This window comes from Oryctolagus cuniculus, chromosome 1 (assembly GCF_051225735.1).
Source record: "Oryctolagus cuniculus isolate XC-2025 breed Fujian yellow rabbit chromosome 1, ASM5122573v1, whole genome shotgun sequence".
Lineage (NCBI taxonomy): Eukaryota > Metazoa > Chordata > Mammalia > Lagomorpha > Leporidae > Oryctolagus > Oryctolagus cuniculus.
Window position 1 is genome coordinate 80,822,426 of NC_142867.1, and position 10,566 is coordinate 80,832,991.

Consider the following 10,566-nt stretch of genomic DNA (forward strand, 5'->3'; position numbering starts at 1 on the left):
ATACCCTATGGTTCACCCACCTCATGTACGCAGTTTGATGATGTTAATACATTTTTCTTAAATTTACTTTATATAACCAGTACCACTTCCTATTTTGGAACACGACATTCTCCTGAAAAGACCTCCCTTGCCCGTTTAAGTTAGTCCTTACTCCATTTCAAAGCACCAGGCAACAACTCTTGTGCTTTCTAGTTTTGCCATTTTAGAAATACTATATATTTCATTACACAATATATAATTCTTTGCATTAAATTTTTTCACTTATTACAGTGTTTTTGAGATGCATAATTATTGTGTTATTTTATTCTTTTTTGCTGAGTGTTACTCCATATTAGGCATGTACTATATTTTATATGTCAATTCTCCAGTGAATGGACATTTAAATTGTTCCCAATGTTGGGCTACTCTGAATGATATTGCTATGAAATTTGTATGCATGTTTCTAATTTATTAGGGTAGTAGTTATGGGTAGTTACTTAGGGGCTAAAGTGCTGGATTATTTGGTATTAATACTTGATTTTTTAAGAATTAAACAAGTTTACAGGAACAAACTGCTTTTCAATGTGGCTGTACATTTTCGCCAGCAGCACTTATCTATAGGAGATCCAGTTCCTCCACTTTCTCACCAACACTTAGTAGTTTCAACATTTATTACTTTACACATTCCAATTTTAGAGTACTATGGTAGGATCTGATTGTGGTTTCAATTTGTTTACATATTACCAATGATTAAATGATGTTGATGAATGATTATGTCCTTCCCTGCCATTCAAAATGATCCTTAGTGAGTCATCTACTCAAATCTACAGCTGTACAATTTCCTGGTTGGATAATTTGTCTAACCATTGAGTCCTAGCAATAGTTTTGATACAAATCCTTTATCAGAATTATGTTTTACAAATGTCTTTTACCATTCTATGCCTTCTCTGCTAATTCTATTGTCTCTCAAAGAATAGATTTTTAAATTTTTAGGAATCAGCTATGCATTTTTTCTTTCTGGTGCTACATGCAGAAAATATTTGTAAAACACAAAGTCACTGAATTTTTTTCTATGATTATTTCCAGAAGTTTAATAATAGAAAGTTTACGTTCAGACTAATGATCAATTTTGAGTTTATTTTTGTTATGTGTGTAATATGGGTTTGAGGTTCAATTTTGGATATAAATTCCAAATATTTAAACAATATTTGCTAGAAAGATTATTCATCACTTCTTTGAATGATCTTGACACCTTTGTCAAAAATCAATTGATCTTATACGTGTTGTCTATTTTGTTCTGTTGTGCATATTCCTATATCTCGCCTTGCACTAATACTACACTGTCTTCATCACTGTACACTTTGAATACAGATAATGTTAATCCCCCAATTTTCTTCCTTTTGAAAAGCATTTTATTTTTAGCAGATTTACTGAAATATTGGTCATACAGCAAATAATTCACCCATACTAAATGTAAAGCTCAATGACATCCAGTACCTTTATTTAGTTTTATAATTATTACCAAATCCAGTTTGGGAACAATTTCATTATGTCCAAAGGTTGTTTTATGCTGTTACATACAATAAATCTCTTATGCTACCATAGTCCAGGGCATCCACTACCTATCTCTACAGAGGTACCTGTACCTCTGGACCTTCCATATACATGGAACCATACCACATGCAACCTTTCCTGTTTCCTTTTAACTCAGCATAATGTTTGTGAGTTGATCCATGTTGTGAAATGTATGAGTATGTCACTAATTATTTATTCATTTTGCTGTTCAGTTTTTCAGTGTATGATTATGCTACATTTTGATGATCTATTTAACAGTTGAGGGACATTTTGTTTTTGAGCTTGTATAAGTGATGCTATTATGCATATTTCAGTTCAAGTCTTTGCAAATACATGTGCTTTCATTTACCTTAGGATGATACTGAGGGAGGGAATTCCTGGGTTCTCTGGTAAGTTTATGCTTTATAAAACTTTCATTTACTTTTTATTTTTAAATAAAATTATTAATAGATTCTCAAGTTTGCAGTAAATGCATGATAATTATTATAACACAATTCTCATCAACTCTCATGGTATTGTGATATTAATACAAAGAGAACAGCTTCCATGTGGTTCATGGATACATTTCTAAAACTATGATAGTTCCCTCTTTCCTTCTTTCTTTTTCATTTTTTGAGAAAACATTGTTAATTTACATTATAGTCCAGGGCTTAATGTGCCACTAAATAAAGTGTTCAACAAGGGAAAAGTAAAAACACCATAGTTTAATAGGAATAGAGGTAAGAGCTATAAACAATAACCAAATGAAAAGATGTCCATGTCACTCATGCAGTATATTTCAAAATAATCACAGATCATTAAATCTATAGAAGTATATCATTCTTTCTTTTTTCTTTTTTCGGTCAGGCAGAGTTAGACAGTGTGAGAGAGAGAGAGACAGTAAGAAAGAAATGTCTTCCTTTTTCCGTTGGTTCACCCCTCAAATGCCTACTATGGCCAGTGCACTGTGCAGACTGGAAGCCAGGAGCCAGATGCTTCCTCCTGGTCTCCCATGCAAATGCAGGGCCCAAGCACTTGGGCCATCCTCCACTGCCTGCCCGGGCCACAGCAGATAGCTGGATGGGAAGAGGAGCCACCAGGACAAAAACCGGCCCCCGAACCAGGACTAGAACCGGGGTTCCATGCCGCAGGCAGAGGATTAGCCTAGTGAGCCGCAGCGCTGGCCTTAAGTATATCATTCTTAACCACTGGCTTGACAAAAATATAAAACAAAGTTTGCAGAAACTATTTACAGCAGTACCAATCACACAGGCATTTACTTTTTGGTTTCATTTTTTCTTTTTAAATTTTAGTTCCAACATATAAGGGAGAACATGTGGTATTCATCTTTCAGTGTTCAACTTACTTCACTCAGCATGATATACTCCAGTAACATCTGTGTGGATGCAAAAGGTAGCACTGCATTCTTTTTAAGAGCTGAATAATATTCTATTGTTTTCTTTATCCATTCATGTGATGATGGACACATTGGTTGCTTCCTGATTTTGGCTATTGTGAACAATGCTGCTATAAACATGGTGGTACAGGTTATCTCTGTGGTACAATATGTATCAAATCCCACTCAGTAATGGGATTGCTGGATCATATGGCAAATCTATTTCTAGTTTTTAAAGAAATCTCCATACTGTTTTTCAAAGTGGCTTTACTAATTTACATTCCCACCAATAGATAGGAGTTCACCATTCTCCACATCCTTGCCAGCATTTGTTAGTGTCCTTTGGTTAATAGCCCTTCTGACAAGGATGAAGTGCTATCTCACTGTGATTTAGACTTGAATTTACTGGATAGCTAGTGATATTGAGCATTTTTCATGTATTTGTTGACTATTTGTATGCCTTCTGAGAACTGTCTATTGCCCAATTTCTTCAAGATTTATTTATTTATTTGAAAGTCAGAGGTACAGAGAAGGTGAGAAGAACAAGAGGCAGAGAGAGAGAGAGTGAGAGAGAGAGCAAGAGAGCGAGAGAGCTCTTCCATCTGCTGGTTTACTGCCCAATGCCCAGGAGCCAGGCCCTTCATCCAGGTTTCCCACATAGGTGGCAGCAGCTCAAGCACTTGGGCCATCTACTGCTGCTTTCCCAGGTGAACTAGCAGGGAGCTGGATTGGAAATGGAGCAGCTGGTGCTCAAACTGGCACCCATAATGGGATGTCTGCAGGCAGCAGCTTTACCCATTAGGCCACAGCACCAACCTCTGCCCATTTCTTAATTGGATTAGGTTTTTGTTATTCTTGAGTTGCTGATACATTCTAGACAATAATCCTTTTTCAGGTTGGTAGCTTGCAAATAGTTTTTCCCCTTCTGCTGATATCTCTTCACTCTATTGATTGCAGACATCAGAATCAAGTTGTATTTATCCCAGAAATGCAAGGGTGGTTCAACATTCACACATCAAAAAATGTCATAAATGTCCTCAACAGAATGAAGAACAAAACACATATGGTCATCTTAATAGACATGAAGAAATCATTTGGTAAGATTCAGCGTCCTTTCATGGTAAAACTCTGCCCAGATTGGGTGCAGAAGGAACTTACCTCAGAATTACGAAGGCTTTACATGACAGATCAGCAGTCACTATACTACTGAATGGGAAAAGCTAAAAGTACTTCCCTGAAGATCTGGAGCAGGAAAGTCCACGTTCATCACTCTTTGTCAATATAGTACTGGAAGTATTAGCAAGAGCAGTTAGGGAGGATGTGGTGGAATGAGAAGTCCGTGCCATGATGGCCACTGGCAAGCGAGCTTCAGTTACTCAGAAATGGCTTTGAAACCCACCTGGCAATGGAGCCTGCCTGGCAACAGGCTATGATTGGATGGCTTTGAAAACTGCCTCGCAACAGGCTGTGATAGGTTGGGGAATAGACCGCCCCTTGACCAGATTGGCTGGTCTTGACTATATAAGCTATTGTACTAAATGAAATAAACGAGTCTGTGGGGTGCTTGTCCCGAGCCTACTTTCACCTGACTCCCGGGGTCTGTGTGGTGACTCCGCGCCACTTGCCCTCACCACGCTCCTCCTCTCAGAAATGAATCCACTGCAATATTGTTGAGAAATCAATTGCAACAGGAGGAGAAATAAAAGACATTGAAATTAGGAAGGAAGGAGTTAAAATATCCACATTTTCAGATTGCATGATGCTGAACACGGGAAAACTTAAACACTCCAGCAAGAAGCTGTTAGAACTAATGAATCAATTCATTAAAGTTGTAGGCTACAAAATAAACATACAAAAACAAGTAGCTTTTTTATGAACTCACTAAAAGAGATATCCAGAAGGAAATCTCATTCACAATAGCAACAAAACTATTTAGGAAAAAAAATTTAAACAAATAAGTGAAAGATATCTACCATAATATTATAAAACACTGATGAAAAAATTAAAATTTTAATTAGTTTTTAAGGGATTAGGTATGGTGTGTAAATACAATTCTATGAACATAATGATGTTCCCTTCTCCCTTTCTCTCCTTCCTCTCCCTTCCTCCTCCTGTTTTTTTTTTTTTTTAGTTTTTGAGATAATATATTTTTAATTTACATTACAGTAAAAGGGCTTAATACTTCCCTGAGTAAGAAGTTTAGCAATTAAAAAGCAGAAAGACCCTAGTTGAGTGGGAATATAGACAATGACTATAAACAATAATTGAACAAAAAATGACCATTCCACCCATACAGAGTAAATTATCAACATGATCATTAAAACTATAATAGTGTAAAATTCTAAAATCACTGGTTTGTCAAAGGTATAAAACAAAATTTCACAAAGCTATATTTACACAACTGGAGGACATGATGTTGAGAGAAATAAGCCAGACACAGAAAGACAAATACTTCATGTTCTCCTTTATATGCGGAAGAATGTACAAAAGGAAGGAAGGAAGGAAGGTAGGTAGGAAGGAAGGAAGGAAGGTGTTTGTGTATCGGTTTTGCTGAAAATCTCGTTAACATGCTCTTTTTTTTTTAACTTTTATTTCATAAATATAAATTTCCGAAGTACAGCTTATGGATTACCGTGGATTTTTCCCCCCCATAACTTCCCTCCCACCCGCAACCCTCCCATCTCTTGCTCCCTCTCCCATTCCATTCACATCAAGATTCATTTTCAATTATAGTTAACATGCTCGTGATATAACTATAAAAAAGTTGTTCAGTAGAATTTCTAGGTTTTATTGTGATACATATCTGGGCTCAAAGATAATAGAGATACAAATCTTGCATTAAAAGTGTTTGCAATGATTCATATCCAGTGGCACAACTGTTACAGGGAAAATAGGGGGGAAGGTAGGTAGGTAGTTAGATTCACAAGATTTCCTTTATGTGACTATGGCCAGAAAGTTAATGTAAATATTATTTCGTGGAGTTCCAGAAAACCAAAGTAAATGCTCCCTTTAGATGAGCAATTTCCCACTGGGCTTCTACATTCACCATAAGGTGGGGGTAAACCAAACTTTCCAGAGCCTAGTTTGGAGGAGAACCACCCAGCAAAGCAGCAGCAGCAGGAACTTTTGCCCACTTTTCACCGGTAAGGTTGAGGCCCTCGCTTTTGCCTCCAAGGAAGCTACAGCAGATTCTCAGGGTTGAGAAGTGAAATTGACCTGGATTGTGACCCAGACTTTTCAACATTGTTGTCCTAGGGGCTTGCCACTATGCTAAGATCAGACCACTCAAATGCTAGTGCAAAGCTCTGAAGGGGCTGGCACTGACTGCAGCTGGAGATAGTGGGTAGTGTTTGTGGATGAGCCACAAATTATCCTTCAGTTCAAACATGATGATAATCTGTCTGGCCCTTATTTGCTTTTGTTAGTTCTTGTAGAACAAAGTAAACTACTTTTTCTAGACCTCTAGGGAAAATGATAATACCTCAAACTGGTTTTACATAGAAATTTGACCCTTTAAGACACTGGGATAAAATTTACCTACAAAGAGCCGGCGCTGGGGCACAGTGGGTTAACACCCTGGCCTGAAGCACTGGCATCCCATATTGGTGCCAGTTCTAGTCCTGGCTGCTCCTCTTCCAATCCAGCTCTCTGCTGTGGCCTGGGATAGCAGTGAAAGATTTCCCATGTCCTTGGGTCTCTACACCCACGTGGGGGACCTGGAAGAAGCTCCTGGCTCCTGGCTTTGGATTGGCACAGCTCTGGCTATTGCGGCCAATTGCGGAGTGCAACAGTGGATGGAAGACCTCTCTCTCTCTCTTCCTCTCTCTGAAACTCTGTCTTTCAAAATACATAAAAAAAATCTTTCAAAAACATTTACCCAAAAGAAAGTTGGTGTTTGCTTGCTTAACCAGAGTATATAATGTCTCATTTTTTAAAAGTAAAAAAAAAAAAAAATACAATAGAAGTAGTCGTCTTCTTTTGAAGATGATGTGGCCTGTTTTAAAAACAATTTCAGTGTCTTCTTCCAGGTCTTGTAGTTCTGGTCTGAAGTGTGAAAAAGTTAATTGTATTTTATTGCCTGTTTTATTTTATCTTTTATAGATACGAGTATATGTATTTCACTTTATTATTTTTGTTAGGTATTTTAAATATAAGTCAGATAGATCTTATTTATCTTTATGAAGTCTCTTTGAAAAATAATTAAGTAAATGTAACCATCAAGGGATGGGACATTATTGAGTCTCTAAGGACAGAACTGGTTCTCAGATCAAGCAGTCACCATGTGAGTGAGCCGTACAGCTGTCATCTAGATCAGAGGTCCCCACCAGGACACTCAGGACAGACAGCAGCCAAGTTTAAGAGGGAGGTGAGATTCTGCTCCTGCGTCTGGCATCCTGCTACTTAGCTCCAGAGGTAAATGGGGAGGCAGAGGAGGCAGAGGGATAAGCTGCTTTTTTGGAGTGCTGGCATTCTGTATCCCAGTGCCAGCTGACGTCCCATCTACTCTGTATCCTATCCAGCTTCCTGCTTGTGTGTGAGAAGACAGCTGATAATGGCTCAAGAACTTGGATCCCTGCCACCACCCATGTGGGAGGCCAGGATGAAGATCCTGGCTCCTGGCTTCTGCCTGGCTTAGCCCTGGCTATCTCAGCCTTTTGGGGCATGAATCAGTGGATAGAAGGTATATTCTCCCTTCCCTCCCCTCCCCTCCCCTCCCTCCCCTCCCCTCCCCTCCCCTCCCCTCCCCTCCCCTTCCCTTCCCTTCCCTTCCCTTCCCTTCTTTTTTGACAGGCAGAGTGGACAGTGAGAAAGAAAGACAGAGAGAAAGGTCTTCCTTTTGCTGTCGGTTCACCCTCCAATGGCCGGCGCAGCTGGCGCGCTGTGGCTAGTGCACTGCGCTGATCTGATGGCAGGAGCCAGGTGCTTCTCCTGGTCTCCCATGTGGGTGCAGGGCCCAAGCACTTGGGCCATCCTCCACTGCACTCCCTGGCCACAGCAGAGAGCTGGCCTGGAAGAGGGGCAACCGGGACAGAATCCAGTGTCCCGACCGGGACTAGAACCTGGTGTTACGGCGCCACAAGGCGGAGGATTACCTTAGTGAGCCACGGCGCTGGTTTCTTTCTTTCTTTCTTTCTTTCTTAATTCCTTCCTTCCTTCCTTCCTTCCTTCCTTTCTTCCTTTCTTTCTCTCTCTCTCTCTCTCTCTCCCTTTTTCTTTTCTTCTCTCTCTCCCCCATATGCACATTTATGTGAATATTTTATTTTTATTTATTTATTTTTAGTTTTTTCATTGAACATATTCAATATAATTCATAGACACAATTCTGTGAGTGTAATAGTTTTCCCTTCCTCCTCCCTCCCTTCCATCCTCTCTCTCGATGTCTTGAAACATTACCAAAAAAAGATACATGGCTTGTGCTAGAAATTCGGTTTTCATCAAAGCTGCACCTGCAATGTGATCACATGTGGGTGAGGCCAGTAGACAGAGGACCCAGGAACTTGTGGTGCAGTGCAACTCCCTCTTTCAAGGACTTTGTCTCTGGAGAGTCTGTGGAAAGCCTTTGATGGATTGGATACTGGAAAGGATTTCTGCGTGTTAAACAAGAGGGCCTTGTGGAGGATTGCAAGAAATCCTGGGGGCTCCATGAGAGGGTGGACAGTGGCAGGCAGTGGTCAGGTGTCACCACAGAGCAGGACACTGTCGGAGATGTCCCTCTGGGAGCTTTCCCAAATTCTGGAGCTGAAAGTCGGTGGGGCCTATAGGTTCTGATTTTTTCTTTCTTTCTTTTTTTTTAGGCTATCTGGGTTGTCCCAGGCCGGATCCTAGTTCTGCAGTGTTCTGCCCTTGCTTCTGCGGAGTCTGCCCCTTCTCAGCGGTGAGTTCCTGGGAGAATCCTTGCACAGAGGGAGTCCTTGCCCAGAGCAAGTCCCTCTCAGTCCAGACTCCAAGGGGCAGAGTGAGAGGAGCCTTGGACAGGTTGAGAGCTGGGCTCCTTCTCATCTGACATTCAGCTCCGTGCCCCTATGCTGGTCCCCAGCGGTAGCAGGTGCAAGCTACTTACTGGTAGCCTTTGGAGCACTGCTAAGCTGCTCAGCATGGCTGGCCCAGCAAAGTCCTGGGCACTTCTACCCCAGGCTGAGAGCAAGGAAAGGGAAAATTGTGCATTGAGCCAGGCGGAATCTGCACTCTATTTCTTGTGATTTTCTCCCACTTCCAGCTCCGGTAGGTCTACTGAAGCAGTGCTTCTGAGTCAGCTATCCAAAATGTCAGAAGAAATGCATCTGTGGCTGAGTCAGCAGGGCTCCAGATCCCAGTCTGTCACTTGGGTGGAGAGGGAAATTGGCTGTGTTCTCAGCACCTGTTCCCTGTTATCCTGGTATCATTTCAGTCAGCCCGTGGTCTCAGGTCAGAGGCAATTGCTCTCCCCGGAGAAAGAAGGTTGTGACCAGTGACCTGGAGGTAATGACGGGGGGGGGGGGGTTTGGAGGGGGGAGGAAAATGACATTGTATTGTGGGTGCCCTAGAAATACACTCTTGAATTCGTGCACTTTAAGAATATGTTATTAGTAAGGAGGCTACAATTACTGCCGAGTCCAGAAAGGATGCCAGAGTGAGGACCCGAAGGCAGAGGAGCAGGGATGTCAGAGCTGGCGGTGCACAGGGATGAAGGAGACTGGCTCGCTCCCTTTCCCTCACTGCCTCTCAGTTTACTTTGTTCTGCAAGAACTAAACAACTAAACTGGACTCAAAACCGGCTGCAGTGTGAGGAGGAAAGGCAGAGACAGAGATGGGAAGAAAACAGGGAGGAGGGCTTTGGAGCTGGGGAGGAGAGGGGAGAGTCGTGTGTTGTCGGTGTTGCCGGTTCCTATCATTTTCTGACTCCTGGCAGGAAGGAGGAGCAAGTTGAGAGGTGCAGCGGCCTCTTGTCCTCCAGGACTGCAGAACCTGTGGGTGATGATGAGGCTGCCTGTGTCCTGGAGACCCAGGCCCTTGAAGGATGGGACCAGCAGCCAGGGCAGCACATCCTACCTGATGTCTGCCTGCATTAACCCCCAGGGCTTGGGTGTGGTCCCCAACTCCTTCCTCTGCTTCCCCCTCTATAACCCTGCAGTCCCAGCACTCTGTGCCTGTGCTCAGGGTCTGTTTAGGGAAGCCTCAGCCCCTGGCTGCTGTCACTACTGCCCTGCTCAGCTCCTGGAAGAGACTGTGTGAAATAAAATTCTTTTATCATATTATCAGATACTGTGCGTAAGTCCTTCATTCCAAAAGCAACATAGTTTATGTTTTATTACCATTTCTTCTGGATTTTTTTGGGAGAAGGATAAGGAGGGAAGAAAAGTGCTTAGAAAACTAGCATATTAACTGAAAAATGTAGAGATTTCTTTGTAAGTAAAAGAAGTGCGACTTTCAGGTGAAGATGTGCTGTTGGCTTCTGAGATAGAAATATTCATAATGGAAAAGCTTTACTATAAATCCAGCTAACACTAAGCCATATCCTATCTATTTATTTATATGTATGTTATTCTGCATTTCAAAGGTTGTGCCTAAGTCCTCATAGCTAGTTCCATTGTTAGCCTTTATCATTCAGCATGTGCAGTGTGGAGCCTGTTGTCCCTGTTTGGAGTTTACAAGTCAGT